The 24,704-nt window shown below is 33.9% G+C and overlaps 1 long non-coding RNA gene across 1 annotated transcript in view; it reads left to right on the forward strand.

The window, feature by feature from the left end:
* Positions 1-6,683: 6,683 nt before the first annotated feature.
* LOC116457580 (uncharacterized) overlaps positions 6,684-24,704 on the forward strand; it is a 36,280-nt gene continuing 18,259 nt past the window's right edge. Inside the window, exon 1 of the long non-coding RNA XR_004245048.1 lies at positions 6,684-6,896. This is a non-coding gene — a long non-coding RNA (uncharacterized LOC116457580). The remainder of the gene's footprint in view (positions 6,897-24,704) is intronic.

Genomic DNA, 24,704 nt, shown 5'->3' on the forward strand with positions numbered 1-24,704 from the left:
AGAGAAAGAAAGATTCTCTGGTTCCAGATCCAATCCAAACCAAGATTGCATTTCATTTGGACTCTGTAATCTCCTTACTTAAGAATAGAAGCCTTTCTTTGACATTCATTACTTGACTGTTTAGAAGATTAGAGGCCATTTGGTCAAAGGTCCCTTTATTTGCATTTATCTGGTGTTTCCTCATGGTTATATTAAGTTGATGCAATTTTGGCAGGACTATCACAGAACTGATCCTCTTTTTTTTTTCAGTGAATCCTATCAGGAAATTTAAGATGTCAGTCAAAAGTCATAGTCCCTTATTTGTATTACAGATAGATGAACATTCCCCCAACCCCCAGAAAATTGGATGTAATTAGATTAGAATAGTACAAATCAGGACATCTAGTATTGGCATAATCTTAATTTTTTATTTTTAAAATTTATTTATTTTTCTTTTACTTTAAGTTCTGGGATACATGTGCAGAACATGCAGGTTTGTTACATAGGTATACATGTGCCATGGTGATTTGCTGCACCTATCAAACCATCATCTAGGTTTTAAGCCCTGCATACATTAGATATTTGGCCTAATGCTCTCCCCACCCTTTCCCCTCACCCCCGACAGGCCCTGGTGTGTGATGTTCACCTCCCTGAGTCCATGCGTTCTCATTGTTCAACTCCCACTTATGGGTGAGAACATGCGGTTTTTGGTTTTCTGTTCCTGTGTAGTTTGCTGAGAATGATAGTTTCCAGCTTCATCCATGTCCCTGTAAAGGGCATGAACACATTCTTTTGTATGGCTGCATAATATTTCATAGTGTATGTGTGCCACATTTTCTTTATCCAGTCTATCATTGATGGGCATTTGGGGTGGTTCCAAGTCTTTGCTATTGTGAATAGTGCTGCAATAAACATACGTGTGCATGTGTCTTTATAGTAGAATGATTTATAATCCTTTGGGTATACACCCAGTAATGGGATTGCTGGGTCAAATGGTATTTCTAGTTCTGGATCCTTGAGGAACTGCCACACTGTCTTTCACAATGGTTTAACTAATTTGCATTCCCAGACAGTGTAAAAGCACTCTTATTTCTCCACAGCCTGTCCAGCATCTGTTGTTTCCTGACTTTTTAATGATCACCATTCTAACTGGTTTGAGATGGTATCTCATTGGGGTTTTCATTTGCATATCTCTAATGACCAGTAATGATGAGCTTTTTCTTTTTATGCTTGTTGGCCGCATAAATGTCTTCTTTTGAGAAGTGTCTGTTTATATCCTTCGCCCACTTTTTGATTTTTGTTTGTTTGTTTCTTGAGAATTTAAGTTCCTTATAGATTCTGGATATTAGAACTCAGTCAGATGGATTAGATTGCAAAATTTTTCTTCCATTCTATAGGTTGCCTGTTCACTCTGATGATAGTTTCTTTTGCTGTGCAGAAGCTCTTTAGTTTAATTAGATCCCATTTGTAATCTGAATTTTGACATTGAATTTTTAACTTTCATTTGGTTTTCTAAAGAACAATTTATAAATAATTAGGATTTGTTTTATATACACTGAATTAATTCGCTGCATATAAATACTGAAAAATAAATAATAAATCTATGTGGACATGTACACAAACATGTAATTATATATATAAACACATATATGTAGTTTTTTGGAGTGTATGCATTTCACAGGGGTAAAACATTTTAAAATCTGTAAATATGTTGGGCATAGGCATGACATAGAATATCGCTGAAGTAATTGTGATCTTATGTTTTATTAGTGACAACATATATATTTTAATTCAGGAGAACTGGTATCAATTCTGGGTATCAGGATTCTTGGGTTCTAATATCTGTGCTGACTTTACAATGACTGTAAAACTTTGGGTAAGTTAATGAATTCATCTAGGTAACATGTTCTACAATTATTTAGTGAAGATAATAGAATAGAATATTATACCTTTTTTTCCTCTCAGGGAGTTTTAAGGTTAAAATTAAGCTAATATATAATATTGACTTTAATTAAAATTACTATTGGAACATAGTATTATTTTATAAATCAATAGTTCGCAAGGGAAGAAACTGTGCTAATGTAACTGAGAGAAATGTTATCCCATTTATTTTGTTCATCAGTAAGTGGATGTGGTATTTTATTAAAAAATGACTGTCTGCCTACCATAAAAATATTAGATTATTTTTTGAGAGAAATAGACCAGTAAAATTCTGGGATTTTGACATGAGTTCACTTTTTAATATTTCAGTTATCAAAAGTCACTGCCTAGATGAGAAAACAGTAGAACATTGACGAGGGTTTATAGCTGGCTCATTTATAAATACCCAGAACTTTTTGCAGACAATAAAACTGCATGCCAAATTAATCGTAAACCCCACCTGCCTCTCATATATTTTTGTTAGTTAAACTTACAGAGCTTTCAGAGAATTTTCAGTCGTTTCTTAATATGCAAGACTGTTGCTAATGCCTTTCCTGTGATGCTTATATTTTCCCTTTTGGTAATGTTTGTTGTTGTTGGTAATTTTTACAGTTGATTTTTAAAAAATTTTTCATCAATATCTCAGAGAGCACATATAGCTTCAAGTGTCTTCCCTGACTAAATCTTTACTAATCTTTTGTCTAATTGTTGACCCCTCCACTCTCCACATATGTCGTAAACATTTGTGCTGTCGGTTGTGGGGTCTTATGTTAAGTGTGTAAGTTCCCTTTAAATCTGCTCCCTGTTCTCTACTTTCTTTGCCTGGACATAATTTCAGGTCTCACCCTCCTTGTAATGGAGTATGATAATGACCACCGGATGGTCTCCCTACCTTCTCTGGGTTCTTTCTTCAAGCCACTCAAATGTTTCCAAAGTGCAATTAAAATCATTGTACCTTCTTGTCCACACCCTTCTAGGAATATACACTAAATACCAAATCAAATACTAGATTTTGTTTAAAAAGAAGCATTTGGTGAAATGTATAATATATGGGCTTTGGAATAGGATATGGATTGACTCTTCATTTTTCCTTGAGCAAGTTTTTGAAACTCTGAAAGCCCCACTTCTCTTATTTGTTTTAAAACCTATGAGATTTATATCAGTTAATTTATATAATGCATCCAGATCCCTGCCTGATGTACTGCCTGCACTCAAACAAATGCATCCTTCCCACTGCCCTAAAATAGTCACATACTCTCTTTTCAGCTTCCTGTATATACAATGTTCTTCCTTGTCTTCTACAAGGAAGCCAAAAGAGGGGTGTGTGTGTGTGTGTGTATATTTCTTCTTCTCCATTTTTTGTTGTTTTTGCTTCTCTCTTTCCACAACTGAGAGTATTCACTGGCTGTTATGTATCTTCTTGTTTTCTCACCTATAAAAATTTTATCTGACCTTCAAGGTTCATCTCACATTCCAACTACTGCATGCATTATTTTTCAATTTATTTCCACTGAAATGTTGATTACTTCCTTTTGAAACTCCGTAGTTCTATATTCCTTGCTTATGATATCTGGCACATTCAACCTTGTATTATACTATTTGAATTTTTGTTGCTGAACTCCACTCCAGATGGTTAGCAGATTCAGGGACGACATATCTTAAGGCATCCAGCAATTTCACAAGCTAGAAATCCAATAAATATTTATGTGACAGATTATACTTTCCAAAGATGGCTGCAACAATAACTCCCATTCCACATACATTATGTAATATAACATTGGCTATTCCCCATCAAGAGGTAGAGTGTCTTTCCTCACTCTCTTGAACCTGGGCAGAAATTTTGACTATTTTGGGTAATTAGAATAGGACAGAAATGAGGCTGTTCTTCTTGGTAGCTTACATCTCCTGCCTCCTAGAATATTTGCTCTTAAGATTCTCCCTCTCTGGAACTCCTTTTTCTCCTTGTGTTTCAGTTTGCATAATTTCTGTTGATCTATCTCTATATATCTCCAATACTCCTTCAAGTTTACAGATTCTTTTCTTGGCTGAGTCAATAATGAGCTTGTCAAAGTCAGCCGGACACGGTGGCTCATGCCTGTAATCCGAGCACTTTGGGAGGCTGAGGTGGGTGGATCACCTGAGGTCAGGAGTTCGAGATAAGCTTGGCCAACATGGTGAAACCCCGTCTCTACTAATAATACAAAAATTAGCTGGGCTTGGTGGTACATGCCAGTAATCCCAGCTATTTGGGAGGCTGAGGCAGGAGAATAGCTTGAACCAAGGAGGCAGAGGTTGCAATGAGCCGAGATCATGCCATTGCACTCCAGCCTGGGCGACAGTAATGAAACTCTGTCTCAAAAAAAAAAAAGCACTTTTCTTACCTGCTATTATTTTATTTCTCACATTTTCATTTGATTATGTCTTATAGCTTTCATCTCTCTGCTAAAGTAACCCACCAGATTATGCATACTCTCCACCAGAGCACTTCACATAGCAATCATAGTTAACCTAAAATCACTGTTTGATATTGTAGCATCTGAATCATATATGGCTATTGTCCTCTTGATTGCCTTGTTTCTTTTTCTTTTTTTTTTTTTTTTTTTGAGACAGCGTCTTGCTGTCGCCCAGGCTGGAGTGCAGTGGCGCGATCTCGGCTCACTGCAGGCTCCGCCTCCCGGGTTCACGCCATTCTCCTGCCTCAGCCTCTCCGAGTAGCTGGGACTACAGGCGCCCGCCACCACGCCCGGCTAATTTTTTGTATTTTTAGTAGAGACGGGGTTTCACTGTGTCAGCCAGGATGGTCTCGATCTCCTGATCCACCTGCCTCGGCCTCCCAAAGTGCTGGGATTACAGGCGTGAGCCACCGCGCCCGGCCTGCCTTGTTTCTTTACACTGCTTTTTTTTTTTTTTTTTTTTTAGTTGAAATCTATTTTGTGTAGGATATTGGAGGCCAAGATAAGCAGCTTTATATCTGGAAATGGGCCTGCCTTTCCTTCAGCTGAACCCTTAATGTGAAGGCCAGGGGAAAGAGTAAATCTAGTGACACGGTGAGCTGGATTTGAAATTTGCTGTTGCTGTTGTTATCTTTAGTGTACATAGGCCTCAGATACCTCAAGTATTACCTTATTTTTAGTTTGAGAAAAGCTTTGTCAGGGGAGTTCCTCAATATCTGTTCCATCCTCGTCTTTAGAGGTTTCCTTTCTGCTTCACCTTAGAGAGCATACTCTCCAAGTTCTTGCCACATTCCCTGCCGTAGTCAATTTGTTAGCTGGTTACCTAGGCAGATGGCACTCTCTTTCATTCTGATTAAGTTCCAGTATTAGGGGCGGGGACTTCTCAGTAACACTGCTTCAGCCCCAGTTGGTTGTTCTACTGGGCCAACATATATGCCTGCCACAGTTCCGGGAGTAGATTTTATTTTCCTGTTAACTTTCTGTAGATGTAGTGAGCTTTCAGTGATGGAATATGGGTGACAGTTTTTGTTGCATTTTTTTTAAAATATATATATAATTTGACCTTTTACTTTAGATTCATGAAAGATTTCTACAAGGAGAACTACAAAACACTGCTGAAAGAAATCATAGATGTTTGTTGTCTTTCTCCAAAAATTGAAGGACTTAATTTGTAGAAGAGACAGGAAAAAATGAACTAGATGAGGCTTCCTTTACACAGCAGCTGCTGTTCTCTATGTCAGGTCTGTGCCATGAGGCATGGGTTCCTGTTCCATGGAAACGTTGGGATAATTAATGTTTGTTGTTTTAAGTCCGAAGTTTTGGGCTAATTTGTTACCTAGCACTGGACCTCAATAAATATTATCTACTAGTTGCTATCATGTGGTGAAAAAGCTTAAGGCTCCTATATTAGGAAGACTTGCCTGGGGAAATAGTTTTAATAGGAAAGCTAGAATTGTAAGTTAATTCTCACAATGCAAGATCAGGGTATTTGTCTACCATATTATACTGTCTCTGATTGATTATTTAACTCTTAATCAACATAAATCTGTTGATTAAGGTATGTCTCCTATCACTTCAAGTTTATGTGCTTTCAACTAGTCATCAAATCAGCTGTGTTTAGAAATAAACTTCCTCTTCTAAGAGCAATAGTTACTATAAGATGACATGTGTGCTTAGAGGTTTATTGTGTGCATAGAAAAACATGAGTCTAAATGAAAGAGAAGATATCAGTGATTCTGTGAATAGCTATCGCGTGGCCTCTGGATAATAAAAGGGTAATTTCTGTGAATTTACCAATGCCAAGTAAAGTAGTTTGTTTTAGCCGAAGTGAAACCAGTAGAAATAAGAGAAGCTGAAGCCAAATGTTGATCTAAATAGCTGAAGGTCATACTAAGTGTGTAAACTTTCTGCAATTTAATAATTATGAAATATTATACTTCTTAAGTGTCTATTTAGCTGTAATGTTTGGCTTGATGATTTAAAAATTGAAGATGTTTTTAGTTAGGGTGGACTAACTGCTGTAAAAACAAACCTAAAATCTCAGTAACTTACCATAATTAAGGTTTATTTCTTACTCACGTCACTGGTCATTAGTAAACTAATGCCTTATTGGAGCAGGTGTTTTCCGGTTAGGGCTGCTTCATGCAGGTATCATGGATCCAGGCCCCTTGTACCTATGGTTCCACACGTCTTAAGGGCTCAGTTCTCTAAATCTGTCTAGCAGAGAAGTGAATTCAGACTCTGGTGAAAATACACATGTTCTCAATTACTTTTGCCCGGTGGTGACACACATCAATTTCATTTTCATTCCCTTGTTGAGAACAATCACGCCTGATGGGTAGGAGGCCTGGGCAAGATGATCTAACAGTTCGTCGAGATGAAATAAATGTTGGGAAATAACTAGCCAGTTTATGCTACAAGATACATGTCTTTATAATTGCATTTATGATGTGTGATTTCCTTTTACATCAAGAAGAAGTCAGAAAGGATTATGTATGAAATTGAATGGGAGAAAATTGTGATGTGCCAAGTAGAACAGATTAGGTAAATACATCTTTAATATCACTATTATTTCTTCTTCAAATGTTTGATATAAATCCTTAATGTTGGCTATAATTTGATATAATTTACCAGCAAATCAACTGGAATTCAAGTTCTTTTTAAGGCATTTATTTACAAATTTAATTTAAAAAGACAGATATAGAACGATTCAATTCTCAATCTTGTTGGACATAAAATTTTGTAAATAGCAATTAGCTCAAATTAGGTTGTTCAGATTTGTATACTTACGGATATTTTGTCACTTTGATTTCAACTACTAAGAGGTATTAAAATATCTAACTATGATTGTGAATTATTTCTTCCTTTAGTTTGGCCAGGTTTTCCTTGTGTATTTTGCAGCTCTGTGATTAGATACATATATGTGAATGTTTATTACAACTTCCTGATAAATGATTTTTTCACAATTATGGAATGTTTCTGTCTGTCCCTGCTATTAACTTTTGTTTTCAAGTTTATGTTGCCTGATCTTAATATAGCCATATAAGCTTTCTCATGCTTACTATTAGGATGGTATATTGTTTTACATTCTTTTATTTCAATGAATCTGGGCTTTTATTTTTTATTTTATTTATTTTTTTGAGACAGAGTCTCACTCTGTCACCCAGGCTGGAGTGCAGTGGTGCAATCTCAGCTCACTGCAACCTCTGCCTCCAGGTTCAAGTAATTCTCCTGCCTCAGCCTCCCGAGTAGCTGGGATTACAGGTGTGCACTAGGTGGCCTGGATAACTTTTATATTTTTAGTGGAGAGAGGGTTTCACAACGTTGGCCAGGCTGGTCTCGAACTCCCGACCTCAAGTGATACGCCCGCCTTGGCCCCCTAAAGTGCTGGGATTACAGGCATGAGCCACCATGCCTGGCCTGTGCTTTTATTTTAAGGTGTATTTTTAAAGGCAGAAATAGTTGGGTGTTGTTTTTTTAATCCAGTATGGCAATAATTTCCTTTAATTTGAATAGTTAGTCCATTTGTGTTTAGTGCAATTATTCTTGTGTTTGGACTTAAGCCTATTCTTTTGTTACTTGTTTTGTATTTCATCTCTTTTTTGTGTTATTTTTTATTTTATTCCTGCTTTCTTTTGAATCAGTAAAGTACTTTAACATTAATGTATTGTTTCACTTTATTTCTTTTATTTGTCCTATAGCTATGTCCCTTGTATTATTTTTTATTTGCTTTTCAAGAGATTACAATAGATATCCTCAAATTGTTAGAATCTATTTAAGTTGTTATTGTGTCCCCATTTCGTGTAAAATGTGACTTAAAGAAATTTTTTTTTTTTTTTTTTTTTTGAGATGGAGTCTCACTCTTTCACCCAGGATGGAGGGCGGTGGCACAATCTCAGCACACTGCAACTCCCACATCCCAAGTTCAAACGATTCTCCTATCTGAGCCTCCCAAAGAGCTGGGATTACAGACGCATGCCACCACGCCTGGCTATTTTTTTGTATTTTCAGTAAAGATGGGGTTTTGCCATGTTGACAATGCTGGTTTCAAACTCCTGACCTCAAGCTGTCTTTCTGCCCCAGCCTTCCAAAGTGCTGGGATTACAGGCGTGAGCCACCATGCCCAGCCAACTTAAAGAAATTTAATAAAGTTATTATCCTTCCCTTTTTTTGTCGTCTATTTTACTATTACTTCATACTGCCCTCAGCTGTCTGAGGTCTTTGATACAGTTTTAATATTTGTATTTATTCTTTAGATTGAATAATGCTTATTAATTTTTCTTCAAGTTCATAAATCTTTTCTTTTGTAGGCGTTTAATGCTGTTATTTCAATCCAGGCTACTTTTCATTTCAGATCATGTACTTGTAAGTTACAGAATTTCCAACCATTTCTTCATAACTTCCCATTTCTCAAGATTTCCCACATTTTCATTCACTTTATCCGTTTTCTGCCTTGCAGTCCTTTGATATATGTTTAGCAACTTAAAAAAAAAAAAAACAAAAAACCCTTGTCCCTGCTAATTCCAACATCTTTTTACCTTGGTGTCTCTTTTGATTTTTTTTTTCTTGATCATGGGCTATCTTTTTCTGCTTCTTTACATAGATTGTAAGTTTTTATTGTATATTGGACATCATGGGTGACACTTGCAATATCTGAATTATATTGTTTTTCTGTAAAAGGTACGGTGATTTGTTATGGCAGGCAGTTTAATTATGAGGCATCCTCTTGATTCTATCAGGCTTAATTTTATTTTTTATTAGGACAGATCTGTTTTAGTTTTGTCCTAAGAATTGCCCTTACTCTTTAAGTGTAGTCTTTCAAGGTTTATCAGAGCCTCCCAATTATACGTATCTGTACTGAGAAAGTTCTCATACCTATGTTTGCCTTCCAAACCCACAGCAGCCATTCTCAGTTAGTGTTCATGGAGTCCAGTTGTGCATATTACAGCCCAGCCTTTATTTAAAGACTCCATGCAAATGTCTGCTATTGCTCGTATAGACAGCTTTTTCCCTTTTAGACCCTGAAATCCTCGCTCTTCTCCGAGCTTGAAACTTACCCCAGCAGTGTAGTGAGAGTGTTGTCTCTTTTGGATTCATTCTCTCTCCACCGTGCAGTGAAAAGTGCCCCCAGGCTGGAATCCAGTCCAGAAACAGGTATAAAATGATATGTTTTCCTTTTTCAAAAATCATATGCCTGCATTTTAATTTTTGTTGTCTCAAATTTTTCCAGTTTCATAGCAGTTTATAGAAGGAGGCATGTCTTTTTCCAGTTCCTCCATTGTGATAAAAATTAGAAATCTCAGTTGAATCAACTCTCATAATAAATAATTAATAGAAGGTGAAGTCTGTTTTTCTCTTCATGTCTTGTCTTTTTTTACATCATGTAGCTCAGGTATTGTATGAATACAATGTAGAGTCCTGAGTGCTTATTTTTACAGCTGATTACAATGATTATAATTAATATATAAATACTAATCACCCTAATTTTTAAAATTAAAAAAATCAACAGCAATATCAATTCATCTTCAGATGCCACTTATTCAATAGGCAATCACAGCAATTGCCTTAATTAGAAAAGTTATTGGTAGAAGAAAAGACAAACAATAAAATGAGGACTATAAATTTCTGAAAACCAAGCCAGGCCTTTTTTTTTCTCTTTTCTAAAAATAACTGTGTCCCTCTGATGAGTACTTCTATAGATATAATACCATGGGAAATAAATGACAAGTGGGAAAGGGAGCTTTTTCAAATTCACACAGGTTCTCCTACTCTGCCAGCATGAAAATGCTGTTGACAATAGTAAAATGTGATTTTGTTTTCATCATATGCTTCCAAGAATCCAGTGTTAATAATAAATAAATTAAACTGAATAGGATTTAATGTAGGAAATCCTCAGTTATAGCCAACTGGAAACCAGAGGTCTTAGAAAATATAAGTGCCATTTCCAATGAAAAAGTATGTAGTATATCCTACTAGTTGTCTTTGGAGTATATATGCAATTAATTAAAATAATTTGACTTCTAAACCTTGTACTGAGTGAAAATCAGAATAGAGTACTTTAAAATCAATAGAGTATGTTAAAAACTTTTAGTTAGCTACTAAGATAATGAAATTTCAATTTTGTTAAAAGAAGCATTTAAAGCCATTTTTACTATGTTGGGAGTATTAGCTATTCTTATTTAATTATTCCAAAGTTATACTGTATATCTTATTGACTCCTATTTTCTTCATTTTAAGACTACATATTAATTTCACTGGTTTATTATTTGGATTCAGACACCACAAAAATTGATTTGAAGATATTTTAATGTTGTAAATGTGATTGATTAATATTTTTACATTTTATATTCGTAGGTATCTTAGAAAGGTACTTCAATCTGACTTTAAATTCTGTATGAGTGTCTTTTTAAAATCTTCTCTCTTACTGCTATTTATCACCACTTATTACACATCACAACAGACACTTATTTTGTATGATTTTCATGTTACATGTTTCCTAGTATGTATCAAGAAGAAAGAATGGAAGAGCACTCAAGCTTTCTCCAATGCTGACATTTTGAAAATGTCATAGTTTATAAGGAAATAATGAAAAACCATATTACATGGCAGAACTTTCTGACCTTTTGCTCGGAAATTGATAAGAGTTCTTGAGCAAATTCTGTAAAGAAACTCAGAGGTAAAATTCAGTTACTAATAAGTAATTGAAGATTTCAAAGGTCACAGCACGAGCAACAATTTGGTCTACAAGCTAGGGCATGGAATAAATTTATTTTTCAATTATCAATTTCCCCTCTAATGTTATTTCAGGGGCAACAGACATGTGAATGTGTGTGTGTGTGTGTGTGTGTGTGTGTTTAAGGCAGCTTTGGATATCGATTTTTAAAGTATTTTTTAAAGGTTAAATTGAGGTATACTTGGCATATAACAGGTTGCACATAATTGAAACAAACAACTTAATAAAACTCGACACATGTGTATCCCTGGGAAACCATCATCATGATCAAGATAATGAATGTGTACCTCACAGGCAAACTTTCCTGGTGCCTCTTTGTACCCCATTCTTCCCTACCCCAACCCATAATAACTGATCTACTTTCAATAACTGATCTACTTTCTGTCACTGTGGACTATTTCACATTGTCAAGATATTTTTTGTAAATTAAATCATACTGTATGTTCTTAATTATCTGGCTTCTCTCAACAAAGTTATGTTGAGACTCATTCATGCTGTAATACATATCAAGAGAAGATTACTATTTATTCCTGAGGAATATTTTGTATGTACATAACACAGTTTGCTTTTTCATTCACCTAGTGCTGGAAATTTCAGTTGTTTCAAGGTTTTGGCTATGACAAAGCTGTATAAATGTTTGCATACAAATGAGATGGCTGGATCAGAGTAGGCATATTTTTAACTTTTAATGAAACTGCAAAATGGTTTTCTAAAGCTGTTGTACCACTTTACATTCCTCCCAGCAGTATATGAAAGTTCCAGTTCCTCAACCTCCTTGCCAGGATTTGAAATGTTCAGGTTTAAAAATATTTTTTTTCAACTTTAATTTTAGAATCAGGAAGAACACATGCAGGTGTGTTACAAGGATACATTGCATGATCCTGAGGTTTGGAGTACAAACGAATCTATCACACAGGTAGTGAGCATAGTACCCAACAGGCAGTTTTATTCAACACTTAACCCCCTCTCTCGCTCTCCCCTATTACATTCTCCAATCTCTGTTGTTCTCATTTTTATGACCATGTGTACCCAGTCTGTAGTTCGCCCTTACAAGCGAGAACATACAGTATTTGATTTTCTGTTTCTACATTAGTTTGCTGAGGATAATGGTTTCCAGCTGCATCTATGTTGCTGCAAAGATCATAATTTCATTCATTCAGGTTTCAACCATGTTTTCTTCAACATTTTCTTCCTCAGTTCTCTCACCTCACTTTCCACACCCAGTGTACTTACTTGCTCCTTCCTCTCTGTTAACTGAGAATGTTCTTCATAATGCTGAGTAATAGTTCATAATGCTGACTTCGTACTCTGATCACTTTGATATTTGATATTTGCAAGAGGGTATAATTCATTTAATAAATTATGAAATTATTGAGGCTTTTTTTGTTTTTGTTATATTCAGTAACAAGAATCATGAGAAAAACAGAAAAATTATCAGAAAATATTTGTCGAGTCTTCAGATTTTATGGTTCTTGTTTTAATAGATAAGTAATTATAAGGTTTGGGAATTATTTTTACAATGTGACCATATTTATCTTTTTACTTAATTAAATTTAAAATTTATTCCACAGAGGCCAATAAAATATTATTAAAAAGAGATACATATGTATGTATATAGTATCCAGTAAAAATTGTGCATTAAATTTTACCTGTAGCTTTAAAAAAAATTAGGCTTAAAATTTTATGGAAAGAAATCAAATTCACACAGGTACATATGAGTAATACAAAACAGTTAAAATAATTTATTTGAATTATATTGCAGTGTAAACAGATTTTACTTGATTCTTCATGTATTAGCTCTGACAGATAGGAAATTTATTTCAAACCCTTGAGTTCAATTTTTCAGTCTTTTGCTTTCTCCCTAATCTTTAATAAAATAATATTTTAAAAAGTCATACTAGCAAAACATGAGGTAATAAATTTCATAAACCATTTATTAAAAAGGACACTTTGCTAATAATTATCCCGATGCCATTTGAAATGGCATCTTCATGTATTCTGTATCTTGCTGCAATTGACCTAGCATTAATCAATTATAATGCCCAGGAAAACTGATGTTCATTCATTTTGGTCAAGGATAAAATGTGAAACTGTGTCAAGTCACTGGAGGATTATTTTTTAATAAACATCTTATTCTTAAATTTTACTATGCATATCTACTTCCATTTAGGCATCCTGAATATTAATAAATTTCAATGTATAAAGTATGCACAACAGGGATTTTTAGCACATATAATGGAGTCAGAAATTTATAGTTTCTTTTTCGTTAAATCTCTTGCCTTCCAAATTTCTTTTTTCTTCTGCTTTCTTCTTTTCTTCCTGAGTATTTTTAACACAAAGTTGAAATTGCTGCCATATTTCAAGCAACATTATAATTTTCAGAGAAAAAGAAACAAGGGCTGTATGCTTTTTTTAAAAAAAAGTAGTCTTAAATAGACCAGCATTGCCAGTAGATTATACTACATATAATGACAATGACAGTTATTTGACATTGTGTGTGATGTGTGCATGAATGCACAATTGTGAATGTATCAAAGTAGTAATTTGAAATAAGATGGAGCAGAGTTCTGTTATCATTTAATCATATGCTACATCAAATGGGTATATAAAATATTTAAAAATCAGAAAAATTATGTTTATTTAAATTATAACAATTTAGAACAGTGCAGTCATTTTCACTTGTTTTCTTCATTTTCTCTTGTAATTTTCATACAGATTTCAAATATCATTTTAAAAGTGATATATCTAAATAATATAAACACAAAGCTTTAATGTTTTATGCAGTATATCAACTGTACTCACGTCTTTTGTTTTCGAAAGTAAAACACATTTACATGTATTCCACTTGCCTTTAAAATTGATAAAAATAAAGATTGAAATGAAATTATCATCATCCTGTTGACAGAATGAAAATTCTCATTTTTAGTAGATAAAGTAATAGGACCTAATCATAAGAATAGCAAATGAACGTAACACTCTCACATCAGTGAATAACCAGTAAAAACTGACCCCAGTGCAAAATACTACATGAGTTTCTCTGGATGCCACTTCTTTCCTTCCTGTGGGGGGTGATTTTAAGCAAGGATAAAGTCATGAGCTATGTTAGGTGAGGGAGTAGAGATTAGTGGAAGTGATTTTTGTGCCGAAATACTTGGAGTTTTATCAAGTAGCCCTAGCTTACCTATTGCTTTTTGGTTATTTCCTTGGCTAAGCAATGCATACTTACACAACAGCATGAGAATAGCTCTCATAGGACCACGTGTGAAAAGCATTGACTGCATCCGCTTAGTTTTGCTGCTTTTTCTCATATATTATTTCATTTGATGTTCACAAAACTGCAGGGCAAGTTTTATTCTTTCCATTTAGTAAATAAGAAACAGAGTCTCAGAAGGTGCCATATATAAGAATCAAATAGCTAATGATTGTTTTGTTAGGACTTAGGCCAAAATCATATTATCTCCCATCTAATTCTCTTTTCACCATATTGCATCTGTTGTGGCAAATTTAGTAAGCATTTCAAGGATGGCAGGTAATTTAAAAGCTTCTTTATCCCCCAAACAACCCTGAAGTTTAGTGTTAGAATGTCTATTCTTCAGATGCAAAACTGTAGCTGAGATAAAATAAATGATTTGCTCAAGAAGTTAGTGGTGTTCAAAATTGTGCACGTGTCTCAGGTTGCAAAGTCTCTATCATACATTTTTTTTCTGTCACAACCATTCACTGGAAAAGTGGAAGTTTATAAAACTGAAAATTGTATAGCCCTATAAATAAGTCTTGAATTCTTTAATTAAACCTGGGCTCTGAACAGAGGCAATCACACACGGGAATGTGGCAAAAATTTATAGGAATATATAAAATATTAACGCAATAATTAGTAATTTGACTTTAACAAGTAGAAACTTTGTTTATACTTCATGTGCATCATAAAATATTTATTAAAGCATGAAGTAATCAATATTTAATAGGTAGCCAAATTTATCTTTCCAAGCATTGCTCAATATTTTTTTCAATAAAGTGGATATTTAAAAAATATTAAGCTCTGTCCAGGTGCAGTAGCTCATGCCTTTAATCTGAGCACTTTGGGAGGTCAGGGCAGGAGAGTCACTTGAGTTCAGGAGTTCAAGACAAGCCCAGGCATATGGCGAAACTGTGTCTCCACTAAAAATACAAAAAGTAGCCAGGCGTGGTGTGACCCTGTAGTCACAGCTACTTGGGGGTGTGAAGCAGGAGAATAGTGAACCCAGGAGGCAGAGGATGCAGTGAGCTGAGAGTGTGCCACTGCACTCCAGCCTATTTTGAGTTATTAAATTAATTACATTAATGTTTTAAAAAACAAATAAATAAAAAATAAACAAATATATGCCACATATATAGTTAATATCACATATTAATTATATATGTGATATATATTTATTTATATATATATCTATGACTAAAATCCTCTTTGGCCACTTTTTGGAGCTATTGTTTACTATTAAGACTGCAGAGCCACAATTTTTTCCCTCCAAGCTTCTTGAACTTTGAAATAATATCTACCACTTATTGCATTTTCTCAGAAATCTGGAAGCATAGAACAATAATGACAATTTACCCACACTTATGTTTTGACTATTATTCCATTTTAAATACATATATATATGTAGATATATGTATTACTATTTATATACATATCATCTAAGGGTGTGTGTGTGTATGTGTGTTTAATCACTCTCCATTCTTCAGCTGAGGAGCTATTTGTATCACATAGAGAAATATAGAAGAATAATTTTTTATATTGTTAAAATGGCCCTTAAAATTTTTATTGTGAATTCCTTATTATTTCTTTTACCAGGTATTTCTTTTCTGCTTCCCCAAACCTTCACTGAGTAAATTTTTAAGTAAATATCTCTCTTGAAGTAACTCTTCTTAAATGGATAAATGAGGTCAGGTGTCTTTTATATGGCCTCACACAATTGTGTACCTTATGTTTATACATTTACCATAATTATAATTTTCTATGTATTTCTGATAATTTAATTAAAATCTTAGTTTCTTACCAATATGACACTTGTGAAGGTAGGGGCAATGTCTACTTTTGCCCACTTTTTTATCTGTTTGTGCTGAAGATAGTATCTGGAATATATTAATAAATATTTTTAAGTGAAATAATTAGGGCTAATTCCCAGTTCATTTTTCTCTTCTCTCTGAAACTTTATATAATAAACATTTTTTCCATGGAGTTAAATATGTTGAACTTAAATTGCACATGTAAATATTGCGATATATTCAATAATACAGAACTCTTTTTTTATTCATACTCATTTTAGATAATATTTTTGCATTACATTTTATTCTGGCTTTACCTTTCCAAGAAAGATATTTAATTCTGTAGCACATATTGTTAGTCTGCAGATGACACTTTATGAGGCTAACTTGCAACCTTCACAACCTAACAAGCCCTTTCTGTGTTCACTATCAGAAAAGTTTTAGAAAAGTTTATTAGTTAGGTATTATACATAAAGGTCTCAAATATCTCCATATCCTTTAACTCAATTTTCTTTCTTGTTATGTTTAATAGTATTAGGTATGGTATCAGTAGCATTATATGTTAATAAGAATGTGATATTTTAGCCTAACAGGGATATATCGATTTAGTTTTGAATCTGTGTGGCCACTTTTTACTTTTTCCTTAGTGTCATCAGGAAAATTGCTTGCTGTCTCTGTTTCCTCATCTTTTATATGAAATTAATAATGATCACTAGTTAATGTGGGGATAGATAAAATTAGAAATAATTAAAATATATGTATTTTTGTTTATGTGTGTGCATCCTGGTGGATAATATACCTTTAGAAATAGTAAGAATAATAGGTGCTAGTACAGCTTTAAATAAGGCATTAATAACATTGATAGTAATGTAGTAATGACGTTTTAAAAGGAGAATGTCAGATCAGTAGTGAATAGAATAAAATTTGTAAGATCTACTATTCCTTCACCTAACACACACACACACACACACACACATTTAGAACTAAAGCTACTGAAGAATAATAGTACTTTCAGCATACAAGTATAGCCATCCTCACCTGGTTGCTTAAGTAAGATGTCCTGTAAAGGGTTACATTGTTAATATTTGAAGTCAGTTTTCCAGAAAAGCTATTTTCTCCATTTAGTAGACTTAAATACATATGCACCCATTCATAGCTATGGTGGATGCTTAAGATTTAAAATGCAAAATATTTATTATTTAGATGTCCTTGCTTGCAATTAAACGGGCAGAAGAGAGGCAGAATCCATCTTCCCATCTCTTTGGCTCTTTCTGCTAGTAAGCAGAGTTGTGAAAATTTGAGTTTTATATATGGCAGTATTCCACTGTTCATCCTCTGGCCTTGGTTTGTTGGCTATGCAGTGTCAGTGGCATATTCATGTATGCTCTTTATTTCCTGGATTGAAGATATCATTTTGTGTCCATGAACTGATGCCTTCAGTGGCCTCGGAGGTATCTCTGGTAGGCCAGTTTTGCATGATCATGGGATTCATTCTAAGGTAACTTCAGCATTTCCAACAATTTGGTAACACCCAGTTCTCCATATTATTATTTTTTTTTTCTTAGAATACTTCGAGTAGTTTGTGTTGTGCCTTGGATTGATTTTTGCTGCTGTGAGTCTCATGAGGAACTCTGTAACCTACTAGCTTTCTTTCCTCTAACCTTTACTCTTATGTATTAACAGATTAAGGGCAGTGGTTCTTAGAACAGTCATATATTATTTGCTACCTCCCAAAGTTATACGCAAAATTCAATTTATAAAACTTGCAGGCTAATTGCAATATTGTCATTTTTATTTACTCTTCTTACCTAGCAGCAATAAAGAATTCAGGGCAAAATATAAGTGTTTAAAAAAGAGTTTATAATAGTTTTTATTAAATATTTTGAAAACGAGATTTACTCTGCAAGTCACTTCATAGCATTTATAATCTACATTGCTGGTCCTCGATCATAATATTATGACATGTATTACAAATTACTTTTAACTAATGATAAGGTGCTTAGCAAAATTAGAGAGGTTTCAAAGTTAGGTTTCAAAGTTATTCTCTCATTGATGTCACTCTTGCTCATTTTATTGAAGCATTATTTTTTAAATAGTGGTGGAAGTAGAAGGCATGTATCTTGAACACTACTAAGTATGCATTATGGGCCAGCTAACTACTCTGTGACAGAGCTCTGTGGGAACATTAAAAATGGTAATTACAAGTTAGTTTTGTACTGATATTGCCATGGCTGTAGGTTGGATTTGTGCACAGTATACATTTTTAGATTAAAGAAATATTTATTGAGCTTCTACTCTGCAGGGTAGTGATGGTGCAATGATGAAACGGACATAGACTTGGCCTCAAAGAAATTTTTAGCATGGATGATGGACATCAACCAGCCAAATATACAACTTGTTATATATTAATAAGTGTTACAGTTATTAACAATTATTTGAAATTATTAGCAATTAATGAATTGTTTAATCATATGACTGGGAAGTTGAAAGTCTCAAAGGTTGGGAAACATTTTCTTTATCATGGGCCATTTAAACTGAGATTTTAAGGAATGAGTAGAAAGATGATGTTGAATGGAGGGGAGCTTTGTCCAAGCATAGGGAATAATATGTGCTGTATGTAAATTCATACTGGAAAGAAATGAGGCAACTCTAACAATAAAAAGAGGACCTGTAGCTGTTTTATAAAGATCACAGGGGCAGATTTAAAGAATTCAGTTATAAAAGCAATGTGAAGCTATTGGAGGTTTCAAGGAGAAGAATGACATATTAGTTTTGGATTTTAGAAAGATATTTAGACGGGAAATTGATTCGAGGAAATTTGTGGGAAGACTAATTACGATGCCATTTTCTTAATCCAAGCAAAAGGTGTTAGTAAGCTGGATGAGGGTATTGGTAGTGGTGTATCAGCTGAAAGATGACAGGGAAGTGTTATATAGATAATATTCAAAGTCATATTACTCTAAATTGTATCAAAGAAAAAGCATCAGTTTTAATCTCTAATGTAACCAAATCATATTTTTTCAGACTATTGTCTTGTGCATTAAATCAGAACAAATGAAAAACTGAATTATTTGTGTTGTGATATGGTTCAACTTAGAGCTAAGATAAGAATTTTCAAATTTATTTCATTTGAGAATAAAAATATTGTTCAAACAAAAATAACAAAAATAAAGGTAGGTGGCATAATCACTAATCCTTTTTAACTAAGCAATAATGATTCTTGTTTGTGTAATGTATAGGGAGAAGGAAAACCCCACTGGGTTTTCTGATTTATTGGAACTCTTTTGAAATTCAACAAGCAGGATTAAGATTGTTGAAAGCCTAAGGTGTCTAGAGAGTTTGTGTAGTCTAGCATGGAGGCTTTGCTTGTCAGATGTCTCAACTACAGTGAAAGGTAACACTAGTAAGACAGAAATGGTACTTGTTGAACATGTTTATAATGCCCCTGGGATGAGATGTCTAATGCAAACATAACCACACAATTCCCTTCGTGAGTTATTTGTTTCTAACATCAGCGTTTTAAGGAAACTAGACAGTTTTTCAATGTAATTTTTCTTAAAGTTCCAATTAACCACATAATTAATGAAAATTATTAAGAATATGTTTTAGCACTTTTAACTTACAAAAATAAATGTGGTGTGTTTGCTTATAGAATGTGTTTTCTTTTTATTTAATAGCAGCTAACGACTCACATATTGTCACATTAAAATTGTTGATATCTTTACTGGAGACATTCTCACTGTTCATCACAGTCCCTATATTTATAACATATTGCAAGAAGGCTGTTAGAGCTTATAAATATGTTGATTGTCGTCCTCCTTATGTAGGGATTTTGATATAGATTACTAAAAGGAGTACATAGTAGTGTGTGATCTGGTGTGTGATCACTATAACAACAATAAACAAAAAAGCAAAACATGAGAAGTGGAAGCAAAAAGCTGAGCTCTTAAGTTTAAGAAATTTTAATTCTATCAAGATTTAAAAAGCAGACACTGATTTTTAGAGTCACAGTTCAGAAAATTAGAGAGATGATGAAATGAAAAGCTCTTTGAGCAATGTTATAATTTGCTGCTCTTCCTATTTTTTTAAGCCGTGCCTAGCAGGAGACTGGCAGTTTTCTTTAAAGAGATTGATCTAGAATGCCTCTGGATTCAGGAAAATGGGCACATTTTAAGAAGAGGGTGAAGTGCTGGAATGAATGAGGATGTAGAGCAACAGAAACTCTCATTCCTTGCTGGTGGGAAAGCAAAATGGCACAGCCACTTTGGGAGACAGTTTGGCAGTTTCTCATACAACTAAATATAACTTTACCATATAATCATCCTCCTTGGTATTTACCAAAGGGAACTGAAAATTCCTTTATAAATGGATGTTTATAGTAGCTTTATTCATAATTGCCAAGACTTGACAGATAAACTGGTACCTTCAGACAGTGGAATATCATTCAGTATTAAAAAGAATGGAGCTATCAAGCCATGAAAAGACATGTAGGAACCTTAGCTGAATATTACTAAGTGAAAGAAGCCAATCTGAAAGAATTACAAATATCGGGAGTTTGGGGAGAGAAAGATGATTTTTAGGGCAGTGAAGCTACTCCGTATGGTACTTTAACAGTGCACACAGGTTCATTATATGTTTGTCCAAATCCATAGAATGTGCAACCCCAAAATGAACCCTAATGTAAACCACTGACTTTGAACGATAATGATGTATCAATGTAGGTTTATCTATTCTACCAAATGTACCCTCTGGCTGAGGATGTTAAGGAGCTATGCACATACAGTGGTAGAGGGTATGCGAGGAAGTCTCTGTTCCTTCCTTCAATTTTTCTATAAACCTAAAACTTCTCCAAAAAATAAAGCCTATTAAAAAAACAAGAACAGAAGGAAGAAATGAAATGTATACCGCTGGTTGAGATATAGTTCATTATAAAATAATAAAGAAAATGCCAGTGAATCAACAAATTTTACACAGAAGTACACACATTTCCTGAATATAATTTATAAACTAATTATTTAAATATACAGTTTATTCCACTATATATTTAGTCATTTTTAATACATTTGTTTTTAAGTTTTGTAATATAAGCTCTTAGTTTCATTACTGAGTCAAATACTTTCAGGGGAGTTAGCTAAATTGGACAAATCTACTTGAAAATAGTAGATAAATATTTTATATCCCAAATGAAAATCGGAAACACAGAAGCCCTCACAAAATGGTCATTGAGTAGTGTACATTTGTTTGAGCATTCTGTCATTTGCATGCTGTCTTTATATTGCTCACGCTATTTTTCTTTTTTGTTTAAGGCAACTAAACTACTATGGCTAAAGATGTAGTTCTTTCTCTGTTAATGTACCCTGATGAGGTCTTCTGAAATATGCCTACTCTAGGTCTCTGTCATTGCTCATGTTTCCTTTCTGTAGTTGGCTATATTTTATACACCTCTGACTTTCCACACAAAGAGAACTACTTATAGATTCAGTGCTACAGAAATCTTCCCCTCTTTATGGCTCTAGTACTCTAAAGCAGAGTTATAATTAATACACAGAAGTAGGTACACATAATAGTTTAATAGTTAATACACAGAAGTAGGTACACATAAAAAATGAAACTTAACACAAAGGCAGATAATTATTTATACATAATTTATCAATTGTGATGCAAATATCTACAGTACTATTAGATATAAAATATTGTGTTGTAGGCCAGACGTGGTGGCTCACTCCTGTAATCCCAGCACCTTGGGAGGCTGAGGTGGGTGGCTCACAAGGTCAAGAGATTGAGACCTTCCTGGCCAACATGGCGAAACCCTGTCTCTACTAAAAATACAAAAAATTAGCTGGGCATGGTGGTGTGTGCCTGTAGTCCCAGCTACTTGGGAGACTGAGACTGGAGAATCACTTGAACTGGGAGGTGGAGGTTCTAGTAGCCGAGATCACACCACTGCACTCCAGCGTGGTGACAAGAGTGAGACTCTGTCTCAAAAAAAAAAAAAGAAAAGAAAAGAAAAAAAGAAAAAAAATTGTGTTGTAAACTGCCTTGAAAACAGAAGCTCTTATTTGGAAATGTCATGGGAATTCGATATTTAATATGTTTTCTAATATTTTCCACTGTATTTTATTTTAATTATTTAATAGAAATGATGTAATGAATCTATTTTCTGCGATCCCATAAATCTTCCCAGCTCTGCTCCTGTATGGTTGTATGCCATACAAACATGATTACTTTCTATTAGGCCATGATGTGAAAGAGTTTCACTAACACTGAACAAGGGATTGATGTATTTAGAGCCATTCTTATGTAAATCATAACTTCCAGGTGGCTTGAAAATAATGACAAGTTATTTTGGCAATTATTACAAGAAACTCTTTTAACATTTTTAATAATATATTTTTAACAAATAGAAGAGACCCTTGAGAAGACTAAATTGATGAAACACTGTATTATGTGCATTTTACTCGTTTAGTACTGTTATATATATTCTGCTTAGAAAACACCCATTTACAATGTCTCCGTAGAGTAGTATCAAAAATATAAAACATTTAGTGATAAGTATTACAAAATATTTGCAAGACCTGTATAATTAAAAGTATAAAATATTGCTGAGAATATTAAAAAGATCTAAATAAATGGAGAGATACACTGTGTTCATAGATTATAAGATTCAATATTGTTTAGATGCCAAAGCTCCTGATAGTAAGTGTTGTGTTTTTGTATTTGAAAAATGTGGGAAGCTGGTTCTAAGATTTATATAGAGATGTAAAATTGGACGACTTATGCTAAGTGAATTCAACACATCATAAAACTATAGCAATCAAGGCAGACAAATAGGTCAATGGAATAGAACAAAGAGTAGAGAAACCAATCCACACATATATGATCAACTGATTTACTGCAAAATTAGGAAGGCAATTTAGTGGAGAAAAGGATAGTCTTTTCAACAAATGGAGCTGGAACAATTGCATATTCATATGCAAAATTATACTTTCGATCTATTACAAAGCACCAAGAGCAAAAATTAAATATAAATGGATTGTAGACCTAAATGGAAAACTTAAGGCTATAAAATCTCTAGACAAAAACATAGGAGAAAATTTCTGTGATTTTGAATTAGCCAATTATTTCTTAGATGTGATAATACAACCATGATCTATAAGGTAACAAATTTACAAATTTGACTTATTTAGTCAGTGTTAAGAGTATGGAAAGAGAGGCTGCAAACCAGGATAAACGATGTGCAAATTACACATCTGCAAAGGCTTAAGTGTAGAATATTTCATAAAACCTCAAAACCCCATAATAATGGAACACACAATCCACTTTAAAGTGTGCAAAATATTTGAGTAGACACTTTAATTAAGATAAACTGGTGTCTAGCAAGAACGGGGAAAGATGCTCAATATCAGTATTTATTAGAGAAAAAAATTAAAATCACAATGAGCTACCACTACAAACCTATCAGAATGGCTGAAATTAATCAGATTTACATATCATGAGTTGACAAAGGTATGGATTAACTGGAAGTCCTATATTTTGGTAGTGGGACTGAAAAATGGTACCACCACTTTAAAAAGCCCAGTAGTTTCTAAAGAAGCTAAACATTTGCTTATCATATGATCCAGCAAGTATACAACTAAGTTTTTACACAAACCGATTAAAAAATAAGACTTGTACATAGATGTTTATAGCTGTGTCCATTATAATAGCCAAAAAATGAAAGAAAGAAAATACAAAAGTCCATCAAGAGGTGTATGGAAAAACAAACTGTGGTACATTCATATGACGGAGCACGTCTCAGCCATATAAAGGCATGGTCTATTGACATGAACAAAAACATAGATGAATTTCAAAATAGTTGTATCAAGTAAAAAATGCTACATTTTATAAAGGAAAAATCGTGTGATTCATTTATATAAAATTCTAAATAATGCATATTTGCCTTTAGTGACAGAAAACAGTTCAGTAGTTGCTTGGGAATGGAAGGCAATGACGAGGGGTAGAAGGAAGGGTTTATGAAGCGACAGTAGGAAAATTTTGGTGGGGGCTGGTGGTGTATACATTCATTATCTTGATTGTGGTGTCAAAATTCATCAAACTTGTATGCCTTAAACATATACAATTTATTAGATGTCAATTATACCTCAGTAAAGCTCTTCAATTTTTATAAAATCGCCATGTTGCTAATGACTTCCATATTAAGAAGCACAGCTCTAGAAGTTTGTTATTCCTTTCAAATCTTGCTCTCATCATCCTAGTATAGAATTTTTTATGTCTATCTTTAATGCAAACAGAATTTTACAGTGTCAACTTTGTTATTTTCTCTGCCTTGAGAAATGCTTTATTATACAACCAGACTTCCTAAAATAATGCTCCTAGCTTGTTATTCCAAACAAAACGTATCCTTTTCTATATAGATTCTTTTTTTATACAGCTGAAAAGATGTCCTCCCTAGTTCTAACATGGTTGTCCCTATTTTACATTATGGACAACCACTGCCTTTGTGTGTTGTGTCCTTTCTCCATACTTTATTGTATTTTCTGCCCATCTCCTTACATGGTGGAAGGGGCTACTTGGCTCTGCAGTCTCTTTTATAA

Source organism: Hylobates moloch, unplaced genomic scaffold (genome assembly GCF_009828535.3).
Source record: "Hylobates moloch isolate HMO894 unplaced genomic scaffold, HMol_V3 SCAFFOLD_18, whole genome shotgun sequence".
In the NCBI taxonomy this organism is placed as follows: Eukaryota; Metazoa; Chordata; class Mammalia; order Primates; family Hylobatidae; genus Hylobates; species Hylobates moloch.